Below are 27,215 nucleotides of genomic sequence, written 5' to 3' on the forward strand. Positions count from 1 at the left end.
GAGAGAGAGAGAGAGAGGGTGGGAGAGAGAGAGAGAGAGAGAGGGTGGGAGAGAGAGAGAGAGAGAGGGTGGGAGAGAGAGAGAGAGCGAGAGGGTGGGAGAGAGAGAGAGAGGGTGGGAGAGAGAGAGGGTGGGAGAGAGAGAGAGGGTGGAGAGAGAGAGAGGGTGGGAGAGAGAGAGAGAGAGAGGGTGGGAGAGAGAGGGTGGAGAGAGAGAGAGAGAGGGTGGGAGAGAGAGAGAGAGAGGGTGGGAGAGAGAGAGAGAGAGAGAGAGAGAGAGAGAGAGGGTGGGAGAGAGATAGAGAGAGAGGGTGGGAGAGAGATAGAGAGAGAGGGTGGGAGAGAGAGAGAGAGAGGGTGGGAGAGAGAGAGGGAGGGTGGGAGAGAGAGAGGGTGGAGAGAGAGAGAGGGTGGGGGAGAGAGAGAGAGGTTGGGGGAGAGAGAGAGAGGGTGGTTGACTGACTGTTGGCGGCCCTGTCCTCATTCTCTCTCTACTTCCCCCCCATTTTCTCTCACCTTCTCCCATTGTCTCCCCCTATTCTCTCTCCCTTCCCTCCCCACCCCCATTCGCTCAATCCCGTCTATTCTCTGTCTCCCCACCATCTCCCTTCTCCCCCCCCCCATTCGCTCAATCCCCTCTTCTCTCTCTCTCCCCCTCTCTTCTCTCCCCCCCCCCATTCTCTCTCTGTCCTGCACAGACGTACACAGCCACTGACCTACAGACACACACACACAGACAGACCAACAAAGACACTGACCACACACAGTCTCTGCTGGCCTGCACAGACACACACACACACGCACACACACACACAGCCTCTGATACACACACACCCCCCACACACACACACACCCCCACACACACACACACTCTCTCCCCCCCCAAACACACACTCTCTCCCCCCCCACACATACACACACTCCCCCACCCCCCACATACACACACTCCCCCACCCCCCACATACACACACTCCCCCACCCCCCACATACACACACTCCCCCACCCCCCACATACACACACTCCCCCACATACACACACTCCCCCACCCCCCACATACACACACTCCCCCCCCACACACACACTCCCCCCACACCCTACACAAAGTGGAGAACAGCGACGGATGGATGGGGATGGGGGGGGGGGGCGCGGGGGACAGAAGAAAGGCCTGCTTTTTGAGCCTCGCGATCGCGCACCACCACTTCCCGCCCCCACGCCCATCTTCCACAACATGCGGACCGGGGGCAAAGGGAGCGCCAAGGGTGCAAGGGGGGGGCGCAGAAAGGGGTGAGCGGCAAGGGGGGGGCGCAGAAAGGGGGTGAGCGCCAAAGGGGGTGAGCGGCAAGGGCGGTCAGAGCCAAAGGGGGTCAGCGACATGGGGGGTCAGCGCCAAAGGGGGGTTAGCGGCAAGGGGGGTCAGCACCAAAGGGGGGTTAGCGGCAAGGGGGGGTCAGCGCCAAAGGGGGGTTAGCGGCAAGGGGGGTCAGCGGCAAGGAGGGTGAGCACCTCTACCCCGGGACCCTGTGGCTGCCCGCCCGGCGGGGACATCGCGCAGCAGGCAGAGGAGCGGGAAGGCAGAGACACACTCACCGTGTGCTCTGCACAAAGCGGAAGCCCCGCCCCCGGCTTCCTCTTACCTGCCTGCGACCAATCCCCTGCATCCCGGCCGCATTCTAAGCCCCGCCTCCTTCGTTCAAACCCGTGCGGACCTTCATCCAATCCCCTGGCAGCATTCACTCACACAGGAAATACTTACCAGCTGCCGCATCCTCTTCACCACCGCCGTAACCGGGACACATTGGGTGGGCCGCACAGATACTCGGTGTGGGCCGCGAGTTTGACATGCCTGCTTTAGATATTTTGTTGGATGCTAAAAAGAATGATGAGAAGAAAGCTTGTAGTACTGTGTTCACATGGTGCATACACATTCGCTATGGTGATGTATTGACCCTGTAGGGTGCCTACTAAGATAATGAATCTACCATTTTTGTCTTTTTTGGTTTGCTCCACACAGAACGGTAATCTATTATGGAGCAACACCGCAACTCCTCTCTTCCTAACAGCGGCAGATGACAGAAACCAGCTCCGGTAATTCTTATGAAAGAATTTAGGAAAACACGTTTTGGTGAAGTGTGTTTCTTGTAATAATATAATGTCAGGGTTTTTTCTTTTATAATCCGTCAAAGCTAGCTTTCTCTTACTTGGGCTATTAAAACCTTTGACATTATGTGATATAATGGTTATATGCATTGTGGTGTGAGGTTGTGTATGCTTACCCAGACCCATCGTCTGTCTATCTTCTGTCAGCTCCCATGGCCACCTGTATTCCATCCGCTCTCTCCAGGGTCTCCAGTCTCCTGCTCTGGTAAGAAGGGGGGGAAAGGAACAAACAAATGGATATCTGGGGGGTAGACACACACAAAACAGCATGATTCAACAGTCACCCACACACCACCTTGACTCCGTCTCCTTGGTAGTCGGTAGACGGCTCAACACTTAACTTGAGTTTAACTTAATAAAACAACACCCACCAAAACCTTTCATCTTTTAATCCCTAATGTATTAAACTTTTTGTCCCTTATAGAACTTATTTTATCTACTGACCTATGCCTACAACTATATCACTACACCTAGTAACCTTTCCCCTTCAACTGTGACGATTTGGACCTCTACCCTGAACTTAAGTTTTATCTCCTTGCACTAATCCCCCTATTCCACCAACTTGGTTTATAACTAGTCTGTTAGCTCCTTATGCTTCTCACCTCTATGGCTAGGAAACACTTCCCCTATCTACCAATCCTTCTTACCTGTCAATCTCCTTTTTCAGGCCCTCAAGCTTGCTTAAACCTTCTCTCTCCTTTTCAAGTATGTCCTGGGCATAGTTAATATTACAAATAATACATGGTTACAAATACAGTTACATAAATGAACAGGGTATACATTATATACAAGACATTGCATGCACAGTTAAAGAAAATATATATTATGGGCGAATGAAACAGTTACAGACCAGATTAAAATGTGAGACAGCCTTAGATTTGAAAGAATTTAAACTAGTGGTGGATGTGAGAGTCTCTGGTAGGTTGTTCCAGTTTTGGGGTGCACAGTAAGAGAAGGAGGAACGGCCGGATACTTTGTTGAGCCTTGTGACCATGAACAGTCTTTTGGAGTCTGATCTCAGGTGATAGGTGCTGCATGTGGTAGGGGTGAGGAGCTTGTTCAGATAGCTGGGTAGCTTGCCCATAAAGTATTTAAAGGCAAGACAGGAAAAGTAAGCTTTGCGCCTAGACTCTAGTGATGACCAATCTAGTTCTTTGAGCATTTCGCAGTGATGTGTGTTGTAGTTGCATTGGAGAACAAAACGACAATTGAATTGTAGAGGGTGTCAAGTTTGCTAAGGTGGGTTTGAGGTGCCGTGCCATATACTATGTCTCCATAGTCAATTATTGGCATTAGCATCTGCTGTGCGATACGCTTTCTGACCAGGAGACTTAGGGAGGATTTGTTCCTGTAATGTACCCCTAGTTTGGCATAGGTCTTGGTTGTCAGGGTATCAATGTGCATCCCGAATGTTAAGTGGGAGTCAAACCATAAGCCCAGGTATTTAAAACTAGTGACAGGTGTTAGGGTGGTGTTAGCGTTGGTTCTAATCAGGAGCTCAGTCGCTGGAAGCTTTAAAAATGTAGTCTTGGTCCTAAATACCATTGTTACAGTCTTGTCAGTGTTTAAAAACAGTTTGTTTTGGGAAATCCAGTTTTCGAGTCTGAAAAAGTCAGACTGAAGTATGTGTTGAAGGTCAGAGAGGCTATGGCTGTGTGCATATAGGATTGTGTCATCTGCATACATGTGTATTGAGGCTCCCTTACAAGCTGTGGGAAGATCATTGATGAACACTGAGAAGAGTAGGGCCCCCAGAACAGAGCCTTGCGGGACACCACAGGTGATATCCAGGGGGTTGGAGTTAGAGCCAGAGATGGACACATGTTGGGATCTTCCTGATAGGTAGGACTGAAACCAGTTTAAAGCCTGCTTCCCTATTCCAGAGCTCTGGAATTTGTTAAGCAGGATAGCATGATCAACTGTATCAAAAGCCTTTGCAAAATCTAGGAATACTGCACCAGTGAGTTGTCCCCGTTCCATTCCACACTGGATTTCATTGCAAACTTTTAGCAGGGTAGTTACGGTGGAGTGTTTGGGACGAAACCCAGATTGGAATTGGCTAGGGAAATTTGTCTTGGTATAGTAATCGCTTAGTTGGGAGTGGACACATTTTTCCATGACTTTGGATAGAATTGGGAGAAGTGAGATTGGTCTGTAGTTTGAGACAGTGTTTTGTCCCCACTTTTGAAGATTGGGACAACTCTGGCAGTTTTCCAGGTCTTGGGGATATGGCCTGCAGACAGGATAGAGTTGACTATGGAAGCAATTGGTTTGGCAATGGCTGGGGCACCAAGTCGTAGTAACCTAGATTGTAGTTAAGGGCAGGTGAAAGGATTGGGCCTTGCCGGGAGGAGTATAACATAGAAGAGGTACTCACTCAGCCAAGTAAAAGACAGTGAGGGGGATCTGGGAGACAGGAATAGTCTAGGGACAGACCAACTGTCAGCAAGACAGGGGGGGGGGCTGAATAGCCCATTCTGAGAAAAGATCTCAGGGGTTGCTGTAGCAACTCACTGGCTACATGCTCAGAGGCAGAAAAGGCAACATAGTAATAAATCACACTCTGTGTGTTTGTCTCTGTGTGTGTCTCTGTGTGTGTGTGTGTGTGTGTGTGTGTGTGTGTGTGTGTGTGTGTGTGTGTGTGTGTGTGTGTGTGTGTCTCTGTGTGTGTGTGTGTGTGTGTGTGTGTGTGTGTGTGTGTGTGTGTGTGTGTGTGTGTGTGTCACTCTCTCTTTGTGTACATTATGTGTTTGTGTGTGTGTGTGTGTGTGTGTGTGTGTGTGTGTGTGTGTGTGTGTGTGTGTGTGTGTGTGTGTGTGTGTGTGTGTGTGTGTGTGTGTGTGTGTGTGTGTGTGTAGCAAATACAAGTAGCTGAAACTAAGGAGCTGACAAGCAAAAGCTGCAAGGGAGTCAAACAGAAATATGATTATTGTTCCATGACACCGCCTTTCCTCCTTCCTTATCACCTACCCCCCCATTCCTCTGCTCTGCTCTACATAGACTCTTGCCCATTTCCCTCATCCTCTGCTTGCTGCCTCGTCCGCTCTCATGCACCTCCTTTCCCCTCCCGGAGCTGGAGTGCTCGAACCATCTCCGTGGGATAAGTGAGAGCCCCTCCGTGTCTCCCCCTCCCTGCTGGGTACCGTCTCTTTCTGCTGCCACAGGTAAATCCGCCACTGCAACCGGCCGGCTTAATCACCGCAGCATGCGTGCCCACACTCACCCACCCCCCTAAGTCCAGTTTCGCAGTTCTCCCCTCTGCCTGTCTTCTCCGGTGTCTCCGCTCTCCTTCCTTCTGACGATCCCTTTGCTGTAGGCCTTGTCAAGATGGCGCCCGTTCTTGTGCTGTCCGTTCCCGCCGTTTTCCTTCCTCCTCCCAGGCTCCCCTCATGGCGTCTCGTCTGCGACAATTTTACATTAGAAATGTACTAAATGAACTACAGTAAATGTACTACTGCCGTTGGTGTATCTAAATAGTAGCAAACAATTTAATTTTCTAGCTTTATACTGTATTTTGTACATTCTGTACTGTATTCTGTACTGTATTCTGTACAGTATACAGTATCAATGCCATTTTTATATATTTAAATACATTTAGAACTCTAGGTAGGATCTACTGTAAGTGTCTAGACAGTAAAAACATGAACACACTAAAAAGTATATTTAAAGAATGAACATTTTTATTTGGACAGGATAATAAAGGGAAAAATAATAGAACAATACAATACAACGTGGCCTCTTCAAAATTTACAATCGTGTCTTTTTCTTGGAAATCTAGGTCTGTAACGAAAGAGACAATATTCTATATTATCAATCGCACTGTACATTATATTTAAAAAGGGCCTACAGTACATCTTACAGTTAAGTTGTCAGCATGATCAAGAGTCACTAATTAATTGTAATTGGCTACTCATACAGGACTTATTCAACCAGTGTGTATTAGTGCTGTACAGTACTAACAAATCTACGTAAGTACCAGCACTCACTGTCTAATAGCTAAATGATGAAAACAGTTGTAATGCAGAATAAACATTTAATAACAAAACGAACCAGAAATAAATCAAATGTGTATGCAGAAACCAGTATCACAAATGGGCATGTCACAAAGTGAGGGGTGGGGGGGGGGGGGTAGGAAAAGGGGAAAAAACATGAAACACAAGGAATATACACAAAAAACGGAGAACGGCACGTATGCTAGGGGGACGACGTTTCGAGGGACTACCTCTTCATCTGGCCCATTCCCCCTGGTTCAAAAGGTCCCAGAGGTACTTCCCTAAGCCTCCCTTCCCCTATAACTGGTCAAATCAGACATCCCTGAAAATAGATAGCAAACATACAGTGTAGGCTAAATACAGCTAAACAGCTAATAGCAGGGCAGCAAGAATCCACTAAAGTCAATGCTAATAGTTCAAGTACCACAAGAAACTGTGGGCAATGGTACAGTAAAGGCTGAACACAGCTTGCAAGAAAGCAGCTTGCAAAGAAGCACCAGGAGTCCACAACAGCCACAACAGTCAATGAAAGGTTAATGGGAATAGCAAATGAAGACAGTAATCAAACCCTCTGGCTCTGCTCCTTGTGCTCGTGTGGAGTGCTCAGGATCGGCACATTGATAAAGGGCATATAATAGTGCCTTGAATTAGTGAATATAACATAAAACCTTTAAAATAGGTGCAATAATAATAATCATATTGTGACTGAAAAAGTAAAATTAAAAATGAAGATTGCAGCTCTAAACCCTTTTAAATGGATGGTCTGTTGCATCCACTTCTATCGTTGATTTCCTCATGGTGTAGGTGAGCACAGGTTCAATATGAAATAGAAAATAAATAGAACTTAGTGCAAATAAAGTTTAGGGTGATGAAGTGTATTAAACACTAGGTCAAATGGAGACTCACGTGGTGTCAATCAAAATAAGGCGTTTCAGAGGTCAGTGGCAATGAACTTGACTAGTGTGTGATGTAGAAACTTCAATTGAATATAGTGGTAGGCGATGTCACTCAGGGAGATTCATTAATCAGGGTAGAAAGAGAAAGCGCTTCCATAGCGTAATCCACTATAAAAATATATTTATATAAGCAGAATAAAAAATGAACACTTACATAGTGTCATAAGAATACAGACACATAAAATGCTGATGTCATCAGAAATGGTAACTCCCCGCTTCCTCCGTCACCGACCTCTCTGTCTCAGCTCAACACTGCCAGAATTGATCGTCTGTGAGGCTGCAGGAGAATGTCCCGATGGTAAGAGGGTCGTTAGCGCAGGCTCTCGCATCTACGGAACAGCTCGGCGCCACATCAAGGGTGGGGGGCAGTCTGGAGGCCTCTGATGACGTCACATGGTGCGGTGGGTGGTGCTCACAGGGAAAAAATGATATGGTAGCTGCGATAGAAAAGAATCCCCTTAATGCGGCACTTGGAAAACCCTACAGGGTATATAAAACTTAAACTTTAAATATTACAGTTAAAATATAGGTGTTTGGGACTGGGTGGGTGGGAGGGGGGACGACTGGGTGGGTGGGTGGGAGGGGGGGGGACTGGGTGGGTGGGAGGGGGGGGGACTGGGTGGGTGGGAGGGGGGGGACTGGGTGGGTGGGAGGGGGGGGGGACTGGGTGGGTGGGAGGGGGGGGGACTGGGTGGGTGGGAGGGGGGGGGACTGGGTGGGTGGGTGGGAGGGGGGGGGACTGGGTGGGTGGGAGGGGGGGGGACTGGGTGGGTGGGAGGGGGGGGGACTGGGTGGGTGGGAGGGGGGGGGACTGGGACACTTGGGTGGGTGGGTGGGTGGCAGTGACTGGGTGGGTGTGTGGGAGACGGTGAGTGAGTGACTGGGTGGGTGACAGTGACTGGGTTTGTGGGTGGGAGGGGGGGGGAACTGGGACTGGGTGGGTGGGTGGGAGGGGGGGGACTGGAACACTTGGGTGGGTGGCAGTGACTGGGTGGCTGGGTGAGTGAGTGACTGGGTGGGTGGGTGAGTGACTGGGTGGGTGGGTGACAGTGACTGGGTGGGAGAGAGTCACTGGGTGACAGTGACTGGGTGGGTGACAGTGACTGGGTGGGGTGACTTACCTTGCCGCCGGACGCTTTCCCCTGCTGCCCGGGACGGGAGGTGGGCTTGGGGGCACGGGAGGTGGGCTCGGGAGGGGGTGCCACGGGAGGTGAGCTCGGGAAACTGGCTTGGGGGGGAAGCGGGCCGCAGTAGGAGCTTGTACTTCCCCCTCTGTCCCACATAACGTGCGGGCCGCAGAGGAGCTGGTACTTCCTCCTCCGTCCCACGTTGGGAGTGGGGGAGAGGAAGGGAGCGGGCTCTGCTTGCCCTGCGCATGCGTGCGGGACCGCGGGGGGAATCGCCGCCATTTTTTTTAACTTGAGCGGGGGGGGGGGGGGGCGGGAGACACCGGGCGGCCAGTCTCGCTGCGACCCGGCCATTTTGGTGCCGTGGCCCGGTGCCGGGTTGCGACCCACCATTTGGGAAACGCTGACCTAATGTACTGGTTATACTCCTGCGTATTACAAACTCTGTTACTATTTGGTAACTAGAATAACAGACTGGTGCTAAAGATGTTGGAAATGTATCCTATATCTACACATCTTGTCACTGGTTCTTATCCTTTTGGTTCTTCAACATAAATACAATGTTATTATTTGTTCATGTTGTAGATATATACACGCCTAAACTCTGAATGGCAGAAATAGTGGTGTTGGAGAATGTTCCTTCCTGCTACATAAATCTCTAAATAGCATTATATACAGAGACCCTGATAGCTCGGTACTTGGTATCTAAATCTGTACCTAGTAAACAAGTATAGTGGGCAGGTAGTAAAATTCCTAGAAAGGGTTATAGTCACAATAACATCAAGAAGGCATATCCTGTGTTTGTTTCTGTTTGATGGGACTTTTTATTTTATGTAAAAATGCAAACCTTATTTTACTATTAACAAAATGAAGGTTACATTTTATATTAAATTAATTTACTCAATTCAGTTTCGTAAGGAGTGGAAGCAAGTAGGGATCCTGTTCTCTTTATGTTTATGAAAAAAAAAGAAATCAAGCATTTATTTTAAAGTTTATACAATACAATTTGTTTAAAAAAGTGTGTGTGTGCGCCGAGCAAGTGCATTTTAAGTGAAACTTCTTTCTATTTTGTCAAAGAAATAAAATGTGTGATTTTAATTAAAAATAAAAACACAATATCAGTACCAACACGCAAAGAAGTTTGACTTAGAACGCGTTTTAGCTATTTGCACGTCTATATTTCATGTAAGTGAATACTGTGTGTGTGCACGCGTCAGTCAGTGTCTGTGCGTGCCTGTCACTCAGTGTGAGTCAGTCAGTCAGTATCACTGTTTGTGTGTCTCTGTGGTGCTGGGGTGGAGAGTATGCTCAGCATGTCCTGCTGGCTATCCAAGCGCTCCCTCCCCCCTCCGAGGACTCAGCGCTCTCTCCTTTCTCCCCCCCCCTCCCCCTCCCACAGACCTACGGGGACACTGAGCGCTCAGTACTCTCCCCCCCTCCCTCCCTCAGACCTACAGGGACACGGAGCACTCGGCGCTCTCCCCCCTCCCTCCATTCGAGCCACGGCATGGTCAGCACTCTTCATGTGTGTCGTTGGTCCAGCGGTGACTCCTCCTGGTGGAAGCTGCCAACACTGACGGCCTCTTCTGCCAGGAGTGATGTCACTGTCGTCACCTATCAACTACTTTAACGCTGCTAAGAAGTTTCACTTCAAAAAGGTAGAATACACAAATCTTATCCTGTCAAAACATAATAGTCTAGAACAAAATCCTTAGGCAACATTTTGTTTATATTGCCAGGTTTTTTAAAATTAGATTTGTCTTGTTATATATGAACAATCATACTTAAATATTGCGTAGGGACACAAGCAATTGAAGTTGTTTTCAAGATTAAACAGACATTTTTAAAAAGTTGCAAGTGGGTTAATAGGAACTACAAAAAAAGTCATGCCCGGTTTCTAGTTTCAATACTTAACCAAGAATAGTTGTCCAGTTGTACATACAGAGACCCCAACTTCCTTGTTAGGCCACCAGGGCATCCGAGTGCCACAGGGCCCCAGCTCCTTAGCCCTCTCTAACCACCCTAACCCCTTGTCAGGAAGAAACAGGTGAGAAGTAGTTGTGAGGGTGGAGACTGGCCCAGAGTTGGTAGGGTGTTGGTGATGTGAGGAGGTAGGCCTCGGGGTAGCAGGTAGAGTGAAGCCCCTCCCCCCCCCCACTACTGGGTACAATTGAAAGAGAGAGCAGAGTGAGTGAGGGATTAAGACTGAGGGGGGGTAGGTGGGAAGGAGGAAGGTAAGCAGCGGCGGATTTCAAAATAAATCACCCCTAGGCACAACTGTTAAGGCCGCCTCCCTCCTCCTCCTGAACCACAGCGCCAACTTCAACAACGTGACGTCGCACTGTCATGTTGCTATGGCAATGAGACGCTGTACCGTCATGCTGGTGACGTCCACGGCATCATTTGATGCTGCGGTTCAGGAGGAGGATGTGTTGGAAGCTTTGGGGAACGCAGATATCATCATATATGAAATAAAGCAAATGTATACTACATAGTGTAATCAACTTCTAAAATTCTAGGATTCAGCAAACTGGGGACTCAAAATGTATCAGATAATAAACAGCATGTCCCACATTGAATGTGGTTCAGGATGTCCAGACTTTAACGTCTCTGGTAAGTTGGTGATGGTTGTCACAGTGTGATGTATCCTCAGTAAAACAGAAATAACACCATAGTGCAACACTGAATATAATTAAAGTGTGTATTGAACAAGTGGTATCAAACTTAAATTAATAAAAAGAACAATAGGCACATAAAACTAAAGATGAGTGGCTAATCAATATCTCCACCACTCTGACTCGAGTCTAAATCTGCCGGGCTCCCGGTGAGCGTCACGTCACTTCCGGTCCGTTCGGTATCTTGCCAGCACCAGAGAAGTTGCAGTTGACATCCTAAACACATTCAATATGGGACATGCTGTTTTTTTTATCTGATAAATTGTGAGTCCCCATTTTGCTGAATCCTAGAATTTAGAGACATTTTAGAAGCTGATTACACATAATATACACAAAGTATATATTTGCTTTATTTCATATATGGTGATATCTGCGCTCCCCAAAGGTTCCAACACAACCGTCCAGAAGAAAGCCTGGACCTTTCTTAATACGGTTGAGCTGCGACCTTTTTTTCCCTATTATATATTTTCATCAGAGCACAATTATACACCTCAATGCTTTATCATTGTTTTATATATCACATTTAACAATGTGATGGCAGGTAAGGAGCTGGTGTGAACAGATAAAAGAACTTTCCAATAGGTCCAACAGCGCGGCAAAAGTATATGGGGGCGGAAATTTTTGCTGCCCCAAAATGTTGCCGCACTAGGCCCGGGGCTAATGGGAAATCCGCTACTGGGGGTGAGTGAGAGGTGTAAGAGATGGGGAAGTGAGGCTGTGTGACTGAGAGGGAGTGTAATTGAAAGGGGGTAAGAGAAAAGACTGGGGAGAGAGAATAGGGAGTGGGAGGGGGGAGAGGGGGAGGGGATGTGACAAAATGGGATATATGAGAGAGCAGGGGGAGGGAGTGGGCAAAGAGAGGGTGAAAGTGAGAGGGGTTAGCACAAGGAAAGGAGAAGAGGGACTTGCAGGGCCACTGGGGGTGGGGGGGGGGTCAGCTGGTGAACCTAATCATGGGCCCTGGGAAAGCTATCGGTGGGCCTGGTGTGGAGTATCTTAATGACGGCAATTGTGGAAATAAAGTGCACTCCTCGACTTGCTCAGGATCACGTCCATCGTCGAGGTGTACAATCAATATGAAAATTGGATATCCTGCAATTGAAGGAGGCGGCATTCCAGAGGACTAATAGTTCGGGAGTGCTGCATCCTTCAATTGCAGGGTATCCCATTTTGAGTATCTTAATGAGACAGGAAGATTTCCACATTTCTTTGCAAAGATGTGGGGGCAATGCATTCACGTCTGACATGTCCACAAACCTGCCTTTCCCCATAGTCCTTCAACAAACAATGCTTCCACTGCAGCCAAGGTTTTTGGGTAATGACATGAAATTGAGCACACAGTTTCCCTTTTTTAGAAATAGAAATGGCTTTACCTAGCCCTATGGATTTAGGACATAGAAATGAGGTACAACATTCTGTAGAAGGAGGGAGATTGCTTCAGCAATTGCATCACATTTAGGAAGATAATATTCTTTATAAACTGGAGGGGTAGTCAATTCCACTATAATTTTAGGGAACTATTTACAGTACTTCGAGTATTTTTGCGGTAGCAAAAAAGGTAACATAGTTAGTTAACATGCTGAGCCATGTTTTGCGTAATTAGTAGCATGCACTGCACATGTATCAAATTTAAAATATTACATTCAATCTTACAAGTATTTTTTATTTTGTAGTTTACATACAGTATGACAATGACTGTAGTTAGAGCACAAGGCATGTTATTAAATACAGTAGGCTTTGTGGTGAATGTTGGTAAACCATACAAAATATATATAGAAGGGAATGTTCTTTTCATTAATCAATTTACTTTTACATTACAAATATTTTATATATTAACTGCCTTTCTCACTGACACGCGTGCAGCGCCAGCAGTAGGGCCACAGTGTAAGAGAAACAGCCACGGTAGGACTACAACTCCCCTGCGGCTTGAATAGGAACACATGACATTAGTCAATTAGTGCAAAGCATTGGAAGACGGGGCACCAAGGGAATGCTGAGTAGAAAGGAGGAATTGAGAGGGTAGCACGAGGAAAGCAGAACTGAGACCCTGAGAGAGAGCAGTCCCTGTCTCAGAGGGAACTGTGGGCTGATTGTAGAGTAACTTTAGGACCAGGCCATGAGAAGAATAACTCTGCAGAATTGGATGACAAGGTCACAGACCGGTTCCCCCGAGTGAAGCTGAGAATTGAAAAGCTGCCTACCAGATTAAGGAAGGCATGAGTAAAGACAAAGGGGATCCTCACTAAGCACAAAGGACAAGAAAGTATTTGCAAAGACACAGGCCTGCTACAATAACATACATATTCAAAAGAGCTCCAACATCGTGCCGGCATTCATACTTAGGCCCATTTTAGCCCAGAGTCCAGGGGATTTGGGAGAGACACTGATACACAACCGCTCAGCGAATTATGGGATAAGTACTAATATTTTCATTTGTATGTGTATGATCCTCTCATTTGGGGGTCAGATATAGATGTGTTAGAAGGGGTTTCTCTATAAATACGTTCTGGTTACAAAAGGTCCGGTGTCGTGTCCTGTTGTCTGACCATCAAGCCATGTCCTCATAGACTGGGATAGCATTGGTCATAACGAGAGTAGGACTTGGGCCCCCAACGTAGTATATAGAAATCAGTCTAAGGGAAATAACGAGGGGTTACAAATGCAAACCTTAAAGGAGAGTCCTTAATGCAGCACTGCCATGAAACAAAACAGTACTGCATGAACAAAGGTGATAGACAGCACTCACGGAATAAGATAATAGATGCTAAATGCAGAGTGCACAGGAACATAAGAAGGACTCAATATCCTCCTAAACAATTACAAACAGTACTAATAGTTCCAGCACGCTCTGACTGTAGGAAAAGTATGCAACAAGTGGGAAATGCCAAATCAGATAAGTATTTAATAAATGCACAAGTTATATACAAGGAGCAAAGTGACACCAACACAATAGAATAAATCACAATAAAAAATACAGCAAAAAAATGGGGGAGTGGAGAAAGGGGGGTGGGTGGGGGCAAAAAATGGGGATAAACAGGGGGGCAACGTTTCAGGGACAGATCCCTTCCTCAGACCCATTCCCCCTTGTCCCTAAGGAACAAGAGGTACTTCCCTTACCCCAATACCCCTAAAACAATCAACAAAATGGATGACGGGTCCCACAAGGGCACCGTCATCCAGTGCGCATGCGCACTGAGGCTCTCTCTGAATCCCTCCAGGAGGGGATACACTGTGTATGTGAATCACAGCCTGGTGCACGCGCGCGCAGGCGCCCCTGTGTCCATAAGCTGCAATGTGATACAAGAGAGTTGATCCTTCATCATTGCTGTATGCAGATTCTAGTGTATCTCCTCCTGGAGGGATTCAGAGAGAGCCTCAGTGCGCATGCGCAATGGATGACGAGTGCCCTTGTGGGTCACCATCTCTCAGCTCTCTTTGTTTCGGACTGCGCATGCGCACCCTAACGGAGGTGATCTGCACATTTAATCCCACAGAGACGTGCAGAGGCACAGCTGATCCTGATCCCTGATGACCACCAACACAGCTGCCTGCGATTCTAGCACCCGCCTGATGATGACGTCAGATGGCTCATATATACTGTCAGCCCTACACAGCAGCCCCCTTTGCAGCAGGAGAGGAGAGAGTTAGAGACTACACTTGCTGTTCCATACCCTGTGGTTTGATCTTGAACTATTTTTTGTACTCGCCTCATATTCTCTTGTTCTGCTGCCATTACAGTGTACCTTAGCATTTTTTGCTTGTGACGCTATCTTTTTTTGCTTAGTTATTTAGGGCTTATTTTGTTGATTTGTTTTAGGGGTATTGGGGTAAGGGAAGTGCTTATTGTTCCTTAGGGACAAGAGGGAACAGGCCTGAGGAAACTGTCTGTCCTTGAAACGTTGCCCCCCTGTTTATCCCCATTTTTCCCCCCACCCGCCTCCCCTTTCTCCACTCCCCCACTCTCCCATTTTTTTTGCTGTATTTTTTATTGTGCTTTATTTTATTGTGTTGGTGTCACTTTGCTCCTTGTATATAACTTGTGCATTTATTAAATACTTATCTGATTTTGCATTTCCCACTTGTTGCATACTTTTCCTACAGTCAGAGCGTGCTGGAACTATTAGTACTGTTTTTAAAAACAGTACTGCATGTCCATGCCTTAATTGAATTCAGTGCTCTTTTCACTTATAGTATTTGTTTCTTTTTCGAAAACAAATAGAAAACAATATAATCAGTATTTTGTGATCCAGCCGCCATATTGTATCTCCCGGACAAATGTTGTCTAGAACAGCGGTGCACAAACTGGGAAGGTGGGAAAATTTCATGGGGGGGGGGGCGCCAGTGTTTAGAGGCTCCGGGCTTTTCCCCACAGCATTTAAATTAAATGCCGGGTGAGGCTTCTGTAACTCAATTACCTGCTGCCAGCGCGTGTCAAATTAGGCCTCGGTCCCGCTGCGCTCGGTGGCGCGGGCAGCCACACGCGAGTTCCCCACCAGCAGGGGAATCCTGCGGAGCCGGTCCCGGTCCCTGCTGGCTGCACAGCTTACTACACGCTGTGGCGCGTCAGCCTCTATGGGATACAAGAGAATGGTGATCCCTAGCGTTGACGCGTCACGTGGTGTGGCTGTGAGCCAATGGGGAGGAGAGGCTTCGGGGAGCGGGGAGGAGTGTGGAGTGAAAGCAACGTGCGTGCCTGTCTGTGTGTGTATGTGTGTGCCTGAGTGCGTGAGTGCCTGCCTCTGTCTGTGTGTGTGTTGCTTTACTTACCTTCAATCAGCAGCCCGAGCCGTGGAGGGAGGGGGGGAAAGTAGCGGGTCCCTCTGCTCAAGCCACGCCCCCCCTCCCGCTCAAGCCTCCCACTCCCGCCCGGCTCCCGCTCCCTACAGACCGCATATCGCGGTCTGTGTATGTCAGCGCCCCGCCTGTCTGCAGTGCGGGCGCGCTGACTCTGGGAGCGGGGCCTTAGCATTACGCTGTGGGTGACGTGATGTCATTTGACACGGATACATTGGGAGAGGGGGATGGGTGGAACGCTGTTGCTCCCAGGAAGGGGGCCGCAGCTCACAATGTTTGCGCATCGCTAGTCTAGAAGATGTACTCTAATTTATCAGTAAAAGGGAGATAGAGTATGGTAAGTTATTATTTATTTAATCAAGGCGGGAGGAATGCTGCTTTTATAGACAAAGAACCATTACTTTTTCATAAACACAGATTACCACTGATTTTATCAATTTGTGACCATTTATTTTCTAAAGCCTCTGCTCATTCCCATTTTTAGAGCATAAATATTGCTTAAATTGCAGTCTAAAATACAGTCCATAGAGTTGCTGTAATGTGTAATTTTTTTTAATTTAATTCAAGCATAGTATCCCTATTTTTAATCCCCTTTGACCACTTACACATGTTTCTTTCACGTCTTCCCTCGCCCTTTCTACCAATGTATTGCTGGTTAGGAAACATATGTTGTGCAAACAGTGTACATTATTTTCTCTTAATCAACCATTTGGTTCTGCAATGGCCTCTGGTCAATTTGTTTGCAGACATTAGCATATCTAATACCTAATTACACCAATTAATTTATATTTCCAGGTGTAGATTACTTGGTTTAATGCATCCAGGTTTATCTAAATGTTTCTCTTTCATTAGAAAATGAAAGCACATTGTAATTATGTTTTAAGGCAAATTTTGGAAAAAGCTGTCTGTTAAGAGACAGTTAACAAAACTCCTGGTTTAACAGGAATAATGCAGATCACACACAATTTGGATTCCTAGATTTCCTTTTTTTTTTTCCATTTTCTAAGTGTATTTATTTGTAAGTCAGGTTCTATTATCCCTACAGTATATTGAACATGTTCTGTACTGGATTGTACAAGGTCAGTGATGCATAGAAATGTGTTTTGCTAGTTGTACAGGTTGCAGATACAAGTTATCCTAATTGCATCAGTATGACAATAATAAATTGGTGTTACTATACATAAGATTTTCAGATCAGCAAAGCCCTTTCTTTAGAAAATGAAAGCAAAATAAGAATGTATATTCTTATTAGTGATTATAAAAAATGAAAAGATACCATTATCTGACCTGTCTCTACTAGTATACCTGTTTCACTTGTCTCGTCTACTTTCTCTAAATGTATGCCAATCGGTTCCCATTGGGTACATATGTATACCATAGGTTAGTTGATAGAGACCTCTTTCTGATCTGTATTTACTACTCCATTATCAGTTAATCAATCAGTTCCAGTTGAGTTACCACCCTTAGGTTACCTGTTGGACTTTTATATAGGTGAGCAGAGAGATTCCACCATCCGATCTGCCTCTTCTCACTACTATAGGCCTGTCAAACATGCAGCCCGCGGGATTCATGTGGTCCAAGAAACCTTAACAAGGGGCCCGGAGATTTTTGGCTATTTGGGACAGAGTGGGAGGTAGGTTGGGGGGAGAGGAGATAAAGAAGGTTGTGGATAGAGGGAGGGGGTGGAGAGAGGGGGTATGGGGATGAGGGATTGGGAGGATGGTGAGAGGGTAGGAGAAAGATACTGTAGATGATGGGGAGAGATACCAGTGACCTTTACATATTTTTATTACAGGAGGCCCGAAAAAATGAAGGTTATAGTGACTATTTATTTGATCTTTTTCCTCCTGCCGCTCTGATGGTGCAGCTCGAGTCTTAGATTGAAAAATTGGCCCCAAAGCCATTCTGAGTTTGGCTGGCCAGCTTTACTGGTATATATCAGCCTGGTATATATCAACTGGTATATATCATATAATAAATACATTTATTAATTCCTGTGCGCCTCTGTCATTAATTTGCCATCATACTTGAGACCCAATGGATGTGTTGTCTAGATTGGACTGAATCACGGTCAACGAGAATACCATTGGGAAAAAGAAAGTACACCCTCTTTGAATTATATGGTTTTACATATCAGGACATAATAACAATCATCTGTTCCTTAACAGGTCTTAAAATGAGGTAAATACAACCTCAGATGAACAACAACACATGACATATTTCACTGTGTCATGATTTATTTAACACAAAGCCAAAATGGAAAAGCTATGTGTGAAAAACTAAGTACATCCTTACTGCTTCCATAGGAATTAAGATGCTAAGTAGCAGACAGGTGCTACTAATCAAATGCCATTGATTAATTGATCATCAGCATGTGTGACCACATCTATAAAAGCCGAAGTTTTAGCAGTTTGCTGGTCTGGAGCATTCAGGTGTGTTAACACAATGCCAAGGAGAAAATACATCAACAATGATCTTAGAGAAGCAATTGTTGCTGCCCATCAATCTGGGAAGGGTTATAAGGCCATTTCCAAACAATTTCAAGTCCATCATTTACAGTGAGAAAGATTATTCAAATGTGGAAAACATTCAAGATAGTTGCCAATCTTCCCAGGAGAGGACGTCCCAGCAAATTCACCCCAAGGTCAGACCGTGCAATGCTCAGAGAAATTGCAAAATACCCAAGAGTTACATCTCAGACTCTGCAGGCCTCAGTTAGCATGTTAAATGTTAAAGTTCATGACAGTACAATTACAAAAAGACTGAACAAGTATGGTTTGTTTTGAAGGGTTGCCAGGAGAAAGCCTCTTCTCTCTAAAAAGAACATGGCAGCACGGCTTAGGTTTGAAAAGTTGCATCTGAACAAACCACAAGTCTTCTGGAACAAAGTCCTTTGGACAGACGAGGCCAAAGTGGAGATGTTTGGCCATAATGCACAGCGCCATGTTTGTCGAAAACCAAACACAGCATATCAGCAGAAACACCTCATACAACTGTCAAGCACGGTGGCGGAGGGGTGATGATTTGGGCTTGTTTTTGCAGCCACAGAACCTGGGAACCTTGCAGTCATTGAGTCGACCATGAACTCCTCTGTATACCAAAGTATTCTAGAGTCAAATGTGAGGCCATCTGTCCGACAGCTAAAGCTTGGCCGAAATTGGGTCATGCAACAGGACAATGATCCCAAGCACACCAGCAAATCTACAACAGAATGGCTGAAATAGAAAAGAATCAAGGTGTTTCAATGGCCCAGTCAAAGTCCAGACCTCAACCCGATTGAAATGCTGTGGCTGGACATTAAGAGAGCTGTGCATAAACAAATGCCAACAAACCTCAATGAACTGAAGCAACGTTGTAAAGAAGAGTGGGCCAAAATTCCTCCACAACGATGTGAAAGACTGATAGTCATACAGAAAACAATTACTTCAAGTTATTGCTGCTAAAGGTGGTTCAACAAGCTATTGAATCATAAGGTGTACTTAGTTTTTCACACATGACTTCTCCATTTTGGCTTTATTTTTGTTAAATCATGACACAGTATAATATGTAATGTGTTGTTGTTCATCTGAGGTTGTATTTACCTAATTTTAAGACCTGCTAAGGAACAGATGATTGTTATTATGTCCTGATATATTAAACCATGGAATTCAAAGAGGGTGTACTTTCTTTTTCACATGACTGTATGTATATAAGTGTCAAAAGGAGATGTATAGGTATTTCACTGTGTATTTTTGTCACATTGGATGTTGCTCTGGATGACTTCTTCTTTGTTTCTTGTTGTATACATTTAGCCGCGCCCAGTAGTGCTCCTTTTGACATATATATATATAGTAGTGTGGTAAATTTGGGGGTTTCTTAGAGCTTGTTGGGTATCTGTATGTTTATTAACTTTGTCCAGCTGGTCTCAAATGTTTTGGAGTTTAGTGGCTCCTCCCAGGGTTTAAGCTCGCCCCTCCCCACTTTCCAAGTAAGCAGGTTTTCTTTTCATGCAGCTGGTTGGGACAGGTTCAATGCCAGGACAATTCTTCCTCTAATTATAGAGGTAAATAAGAATTTTAATCAGTTAGTGTTAGGACCTGCGAATTGGTCATGCCTTGATGTGGCTCGCAGGCTTGTACGCTTTGGCCAAAGGGTTAACTAAATGATCCTTTTTCAAGTGATATATAGGTATTTCACTGTGTATTTTTGTCACATTGGATATTGCTCTGGACTTCTTCTTTGTTTCTTGTTGTATAAAGGTAAAAACACATCAAATACTTAATTGGCGCACACAATACATTTGATACATTACACAGTACTGGGTTCAAGAGCTGACTCTTCTTGAACCCTTATTACCAATCAGGGGTAACCAAACGTGTGTGTTTATACAGCAAGGCCCCGCTTCTTGGCTCCCCACTTTTCGGCGATCCGCTTATACGGCTGTAACGAGAAGGGGACCGTCATATCTGTGCATGCGCAGATCGGGGGAAGTCAGAGGTCGCACAGAAAAGGCTGTCGCCGAGGGTGCGCATGCGCAGAACGGAGGTTGCGCATGCGCAGAAGGGGGTATTACCGGTTTGCACATGCGCACATGCCGAAAATCGCCGGTTCCGGTTTCCGGCGATATTTGCTTTGCGGCGGGCCCTTAGAACGGAACCAGCCGTATGCTTTGGGCCCTCCTGTATATGTTTATGTATGTATGTATGTGGATGTGGATACATCTATGGATATAGATCTCTTTCCTCAAATAAAATTATCACTTGTGAGCACATTGCGTTGTAGCTCAATACAAATGTACTTCACCGTACCTGCTTCTCTGCTTATTTTGTAGGTTCTTTGGCAACTTGGCTACCTCACTATTAGTATAATTATTGCTGTGTCCCTACACAGTATGTAGATCTGTGATGCCCCAAAGGCGGACAGCCTGATGGGGCTCGCCACAAACTGCTCCCCTCTGCACAGGCAATAGAAAGAGGTGATCTGGCACACAATCAATGAAGCACTATAATGTCACCTCCCGGTGCCCACGGACCAAGGGGGGGGGGGTCGTCCTACCATGTCCCCAAGTGGTATCAGGGTAAAGAGAATAGTCCAGGCACACGGTTTTATCACAAAGAAGAAAATGTAATCCAGCATAAATCCAACGTTTCGGCTGCACACAGGCAGCCTCTGTCAAGGTGAGAGCTGATACTAAACAATGCTAAAAACCCTTAAATACCCCTTACACTTACCTAAGGGGTATTTAAGGGTTTTTAGCATTGTTTCGTATCAGCTCTCACCTTGACAAAGGCTGCCTGTGTGCAGCCGAAACCTTGGATTATGCTGGATGAAATTTTCTTCTTTGTGATAAGACCGTGTGCCTGGACTATTCTCTTTACCCTGATACCACTTGGGGACCTGGTAGGGCGACCCCCATTGGTCCATGGGCACCGGCAGGTGACATCATAGTGCTTCATTGATTGTGTGCCAGATCACCTCTTTCTATTGACTGTCTCTGTCCTGCAGATTCTGAGCACCATTAACAGATTTCTGCTGGATTCATAGTGTGATTTCACTGTGACATTTGACATTGTTTCTCATGTGTGGGGTATTTTCCCCTTTATCCCTAATTCTTTTATCATCTGTGGTCATTACCCACTGGAAGAATAGAGTGAGGAGCTGTTTTAAGCCCCTAAGGGACTCCTGCGTGATTTGCTGTTGCGTCTCTGTGTGAGCTTGCCATAGGTATCATCAGTGCAACTACTGCACCGACACACTTTATTCGAGCAAATACCCAGTATGTACCTGGCAGATACCTGGAATGCGCCGCTCCTCACCTCTGACAAGCCCCGTTGCGTTTGCCTTCCCAGCCTGGGTTCATGCCTGGCTGACGGGCGGCTGATCTGTTAAATGATAATGATTAGGATTTAATAGGCTGCAATGCTTCGCGTGTCTACCAGATGGCATAAATTCATGAATTGTAATGTAGTATATATATATATATATACTGTGCAGTATTGCAGCCAGCGGGAATAAAATGCTTCAATCCCTGCCTGGAAAATAACCCAATGCACTCGGGCAGAAAACAGTCACAAACCTCAATACACCCGGGTATACCCGAATTCGTGGGACTAGCCGAGCTCGAATAAAGTGTGTCGCCAGTGTATCATTTAGTCACACTTTCTACATGGAGAATCTGAGTAATCTCTCATTTGGTATTACACAAAGAGCGGATACTTTGACACTATCTGAGCAAGAAATTAACCGTATACTTATTAAAACCTCCACGGAGGAGATTTTTGGTCCTGATAGACCTATAGACCACATACGTGAGTTGGAACGTTAAAAAAAATAGGATATAGAATTGCATTCACATGGCAATACATTGTCAGAATATTAACGACAGCGATTGATACCGCGGGGGTTTAGGATTAACAATAGACCCACGATAGGCTCCGGTAATCCGCAGTTCTGTGAAAAATGGTGCCAGGTCCTTAACAAAGCTTCGCTGGATCTTTTGATTCTTGTGGTGGAGGAGGTTGGTACACAACTATCTGATACACGACGTGACATTCTAAAGGTGGAACTTCCCATTGAACATATCAGTACAGGTGCAGATGCGCTCGCATCTATGGATGAACTAAAGATTAAACTGGAAAAATTTAAAAGTGATTTACTACACTTCAAGAAACAAAAGTTCAAGAAGGTGACAGCAGATTATAAAGACGGACGTGTCTACCTTTGGCGTAAACCAGAGGGAAAATCTAAAGTCAAGCCAAAAGGACACAAACCACAAGCAGATAAAGACACCAGTGATTTGGATGGACGTTCATCTACAGAACGACCAAGGGATACAAGTCCATTTCTTTTTTTAGAGTTCCGTTCAACTCCAGGATGTCACGCCTGTATGCCCGCAGACCTGGCAAGACCCCAGTACTGAGGTGGGAACGGTATGACACCACACACCCACAGCAGTGGGAGCTAGCCTGGAGCGTTGCTGGGCCTGTAGAGAGAGTAGTTAATGATACTTGCAACGTCAGATGGTAAAAGCGTAAGGATGGTCGTGTCCGTGTGCCAATGTCCAGGGGTCCAGAGAGTAGAGTCGTCAGGGTACAAAGCCAGGTCCAAGGATGCCAGAGGTAAACGAGGTAGTGTCCGTAGCAGGGTTCAAAGGGGTACAGAGAGCAGGGTAGTCCAGGACAAGCAGGGGTGAAAGCCAAGGAAATCCATAGTAAACACAGGAGCAGGATACAGCAGGGACACAGAGGGAGCACAGCATAGGTCAGCACACACAGGAACTATGCAGAGCGAGGAAGAGAGGACAGACGGATTATAAAGGGAGACACACCAATAGGAGAGAGGGGAGGAGCAGAGAGAGAAGTGGGAGACAACAGAGATAGGTCAGGGAGATGAGGAGACAGAAGGGGCAGTCAGGGGAGTGACCTGTAGGGATTGGGAGGAGGAGTCAGGAACGTGGCAGACCAAAGAAGAAGAGCGTGTGCGCGCGCCCTCTGTAAGTTGAGGGTGCGCGCGCACAGGCTGTGACAGGGAGATGGCCCGCAGGGACCGGGAGAAGGAAGCAGAAGGGAGACAGAGCCCAGAGGCGGAGCGTCTGCGCGCGCCCTCCGTGAGCTGAGGGAGTGCGCGCACAGGTCGCGTCACCATGCGCACGGAGCGCCGCGGGTACCCCGCTGGAGGGAGGCAGAGGAACAGACGGGACCGCCAGGGACGGTGAGGTACTGACCGCGGGCATAGCGGGTGTCGGGGAGCATCACTGCAGGGGCTCGGGGCGCTAGGTCTGCGGGGCATGCACTGAGGCAGTGGGAGAGAGGTAGACGGAGCGGGACAGGAGTGGGAAAGGGTAAAAGGATTGGCAGGAGATGGGACAGAGGGAGAGAAAGAAGGGGAAGGAATCCCCTGAATCGTCACACAGGAGGAGCAAAAGGCCCAGGCCTGGGAAAAGAAAAGGCAAAAGATCGTGTTCAACTCCACTCCCAAACCAAGACTTGAGTATGAATTAGTTGGTGGTCAATTTATCTAGTCATATTCTCAAAGAGTTGGAAATGGCTGTTTTTATCAAAGGGGCCATCTTATGTACCAACTGTGACTTATAATGATTTTAATATGGAAGTTGATCTTTTCAAGTTAGAAAGGAATCTTAATATTAAATCTTTTTTTTCCTCTAGACACATGGAGCAGGCGCAGGAAAATTCCCATCGTACCAGTATCCACCATCGAGGAGACAACAGGGGGATGTAAGTTGAGATCCACCTTCATACCTCCTATTAAGAACCAGTCAGTCAGTACCTATATGAGAATAGTTAAAGCAGAAACTAAACATATCAAGCATAATTCTAAAATCAAATATAATCTAAGTTTCAATGAGACAAGTACTCAAAACCCTTACCGCAAATAAAGATATTATTGTGAAAAGAGCAGATAAGGGGGGTGCATTGGTCATCCTGGATTATATTCGATATAAAGGGGGGCCTTACGCCAACTCTCACATATTGAGAATTATATCCCTTTATCCAGAGATCCCACATTTGAATATGCTCATGAGATCAAAGGGATCATTGATATGGGTCTTAACAACCGTTGGATTACGGAGGAGGCAGAATATTTGTATATAGAACATCCTAAATGTCCAGTATTTTATATGCTACCTAAAGTGCATAAATGTATGATAGACCCCCTGGGGAGACCAATTATTGCAGCAACATATTCACTTAACCAGCCTTTGGCGGTATTCGTAGATAGGATACTGCAACCAATTTTTCAAAGTGTTCCCTCATATTTGAAAGACACCTCTGACTTCTTGAGTAAACTTAGACTCTTGACTGTACCTTGTGACTCTGGATGTGGTCAGCCTCTACATCATCATCCCTCATGATGATGGCCTAGAGGTGGTCAAAGAGGCACTTATTTCCCATTATGCAGATACCGTCCCTTCAGAATATATTTTGTTGTTGTTACATTTTAAATTATATAAAAATTATTTTAATTTGAACATAAGCATTATTTGCAGGTTAAAGGTACGGCCATGGGAAGTATGCACGATCACCGCCTGTCAAGGAAACATTTCAGGTTAAGTTGTTCATTGAGACCACCTTCCATACACTGGCGACACACTTTATTCGAGCTCGGCTAGTCCCACGAATTCGGGTATACCCGGGTGTATTGAGGTTTGTGACTGTTTTCTGCCCGAGTGCATTGGGTTATTTTCCAGGCAGGGATTGAAGCATTTTATTCCCACTGGCTGCAATACTGCACAGTATATATATATATACTGCATTACAATTCATGAATTTATGCCATCTGGTAGACACGCGAAGCATTGCAGCCTATTAACTCCTAATCATTATCATTTAACAGATCAGCCGCCCGTCAGCCAGGCATGAACCCAGGCTGGGAAGGCAAACACAACGGGGCTTGTCAGAGGTGAGGAGCGGCGCATTCCAGGTATCTGCCAGGTACATACTGGGTATTTGCTCGAATAAAGTGTGTCGGTGCAGTAGATGAGCAGTGGTTCTCCGGAGCAGAACCGTGTTGGTTTCATGTCCGGGAACCCCCTGCTTCCGGAGATACAGGCCCCGTTATGGGGTGCCATTATCTTCTATGCATGGAAATGTCCTGATCACGTGACGCGAGATATTTCCATGCATAGGAGATACTGGCACCCCTTAATGGGGCCTGTATCTCGGGAAGTAGGGGGTCCCCGGACCTGAAATCAATGCGTTTCAGCTGCAGAGACCCCCTGCTACATTTCTGTAATGTCTAAAATTAAATAAAACTACAGTGATCGCCTGTGAGAGGCGCGCAGTTAGAGTGACTTATTCAGCCCTCTTACTGCGCGTCTCTTACAGACAGGCAGACCCCTGTAGGACTCACACAGCAGGGACATCTGCTGTGTTAATCCGATGGTCCATTATGTCTGCAACTGAACATCTCGCAACACCATGCGGCATAACACAACATTTACCCAGGTAAATGTTCAAATGACGGCTGCTGCATCTGTACTCCAGGTCCAACATAATATACTTGAATTGAATGGTCTTTTTAAATAGTCTCCTACTTTTAGTTAGTTTTGTTCTGTCTTTGTTTTACCTCAACGGGTTCTAAGACAGACAGACATACAGTACACCACATTTATTATTTATTGTTGTTATTTTGCAAATGGCACAGATACTTGCATATTAAGCAAAAAGCAGCTAAAAGATTACACAACGTTGTGATTTTAAAAAATACAATTCACATTTTCTCCATAATCTAATACTAAAACGTCAATTTTTTTACTATCAAAATCCAAAACATGGGGTGTAGGGCACACCTGTAATAATAATACTTCTTTCTTTTCTCTCCAAGCTTAAGAGATTTCTTGGACTTCTTGTAGGGGTTGACGGTGTATTATTTAATGTGGAATTCCAGAGTTTACAACTTTGCTGCTAAATAGATCAGCAATGCATTCTAAAGCAGCAAGTGGTTAAGTACATTATCATTTGCAGTGTCCCAGCAGAGGAAGAATTGGATGCCACTAATATGTTTAAAGCATACAGGTTCTGCAGTATTTCTCAACTCAATTTCACGCTTTGGCAAGGACCAGAAAAGATCATTATGTTTATCTCATGTTAGCGACCTGAATTCTACAAGCTTCTCACTTTATAATGCTGTTCTGTATCTGAATGCTCCCCCTGGTGTATCCTGAACTAGATTTATGAAACTAGCCTACTTTCAATTTCTGGTGTAGCATAGACTCCTGGCCGCTACCTATTTTCCTGGGCCCTACCAGTGTAAGTCCTGTTGGGTATAGGCAGTGGATGGGTTAATTCCTTCACAAAGGCCTTGTGTGCTTTTGCAGCCTTAGATGTATGTACTGTATGTATATCTTTATATAGCGCCATTAATGTACATAGCGCTTCACAGTAGTAATACACATGACAATCATATAAATAACAAATCAGACAAATAACAGATCATGGGAATAAGTGCTTCAGACATAAAAGTAACATTGTAGAAGAGGAGTCCCTGCTCCGAAGAGCTTACAATCTAATTGGTGGGGAGAACGTACAAAGACAGTAGGAGGGCTTTCAGGTAAGTGTGACTGCAGGGGGCCAAGCTTTATGTATTGTGTATAGTATTAGCCACGATGCTACTCATGTGCTTCTTTAAGCAAGTGTGTCTTAAGGTGGGTCTTATAGGTGAATAGAGAGGGTGCTAGTCAGGTATTGAAGGGAAGGTGAAAAAAAGTGAAAAAATAAGTGCGCAACTACAATCAATAAAAGTGAAGTGATTATGTGATGTAATAAATGGGTGACCTTTGATAAACGTAGAATAAATGGAGCGTCTGCAGCTGTGGCACCAGGGATGGCTCAGGTACCCCCTAATAGCAGACAGAAATACAAAAAACACAGCGCTCAACTCTCATAGTGCATTAAAAATTATATTAGTAACCACAAGAGTAAGGTGAGTATTGTGCGTACATTTGAACAGAAAAAACAAGCATTTCAGGGTTAATGTTACCCAAGCACCAACGGACGCCAGTGATGATGTCGTCGC

The 27,215-nt window shown here is 45.8% G+C and overlaps 1 long non-coding RNA gene across 1 annotated transcript in view; it reads left to right on the forward strand.

Annotated features, from left to right (window-relative positions):
• Positions 1 to 1,979: 1,979 nt before the first annotated feature.
• The window catches only part of LOC142486033 (uncharacterized), a 36,557-nt gene continuing 11,321 nt past the window's right edge, over positions 1,980 to 27,215 (forward strand). The window contains exons 1-2 of the long non-coding RNA XR_012798766.1: positions 1,980 to 2,085; positions 23,846 to 23,914. This is a non-coding gene — a long non-coding RNA (uncharacterized LOC142486033). The remainder of the gene's footprint in view (positions 2,086 to 23,845; positions 23,915 to 27,215) is intronic.

Source organism: Ascaphus truei, unplaced genomic scaffold, assembly GCF_040206685.1.
Source record: "Ascaphus truei isolate aAscTru1 unplaced genomic scaffold, aAscTru1.hap1 HAP1_SCAFFOLD_715, whole genome shotgun sequence".
Classification (NCBI taxonomy): domain Eukaryota; kingdom Metazoa; phylum Chordata; class Amphibia; order Anura; family Ascaphidae; genus Ascaphus; species Ascaphus truei.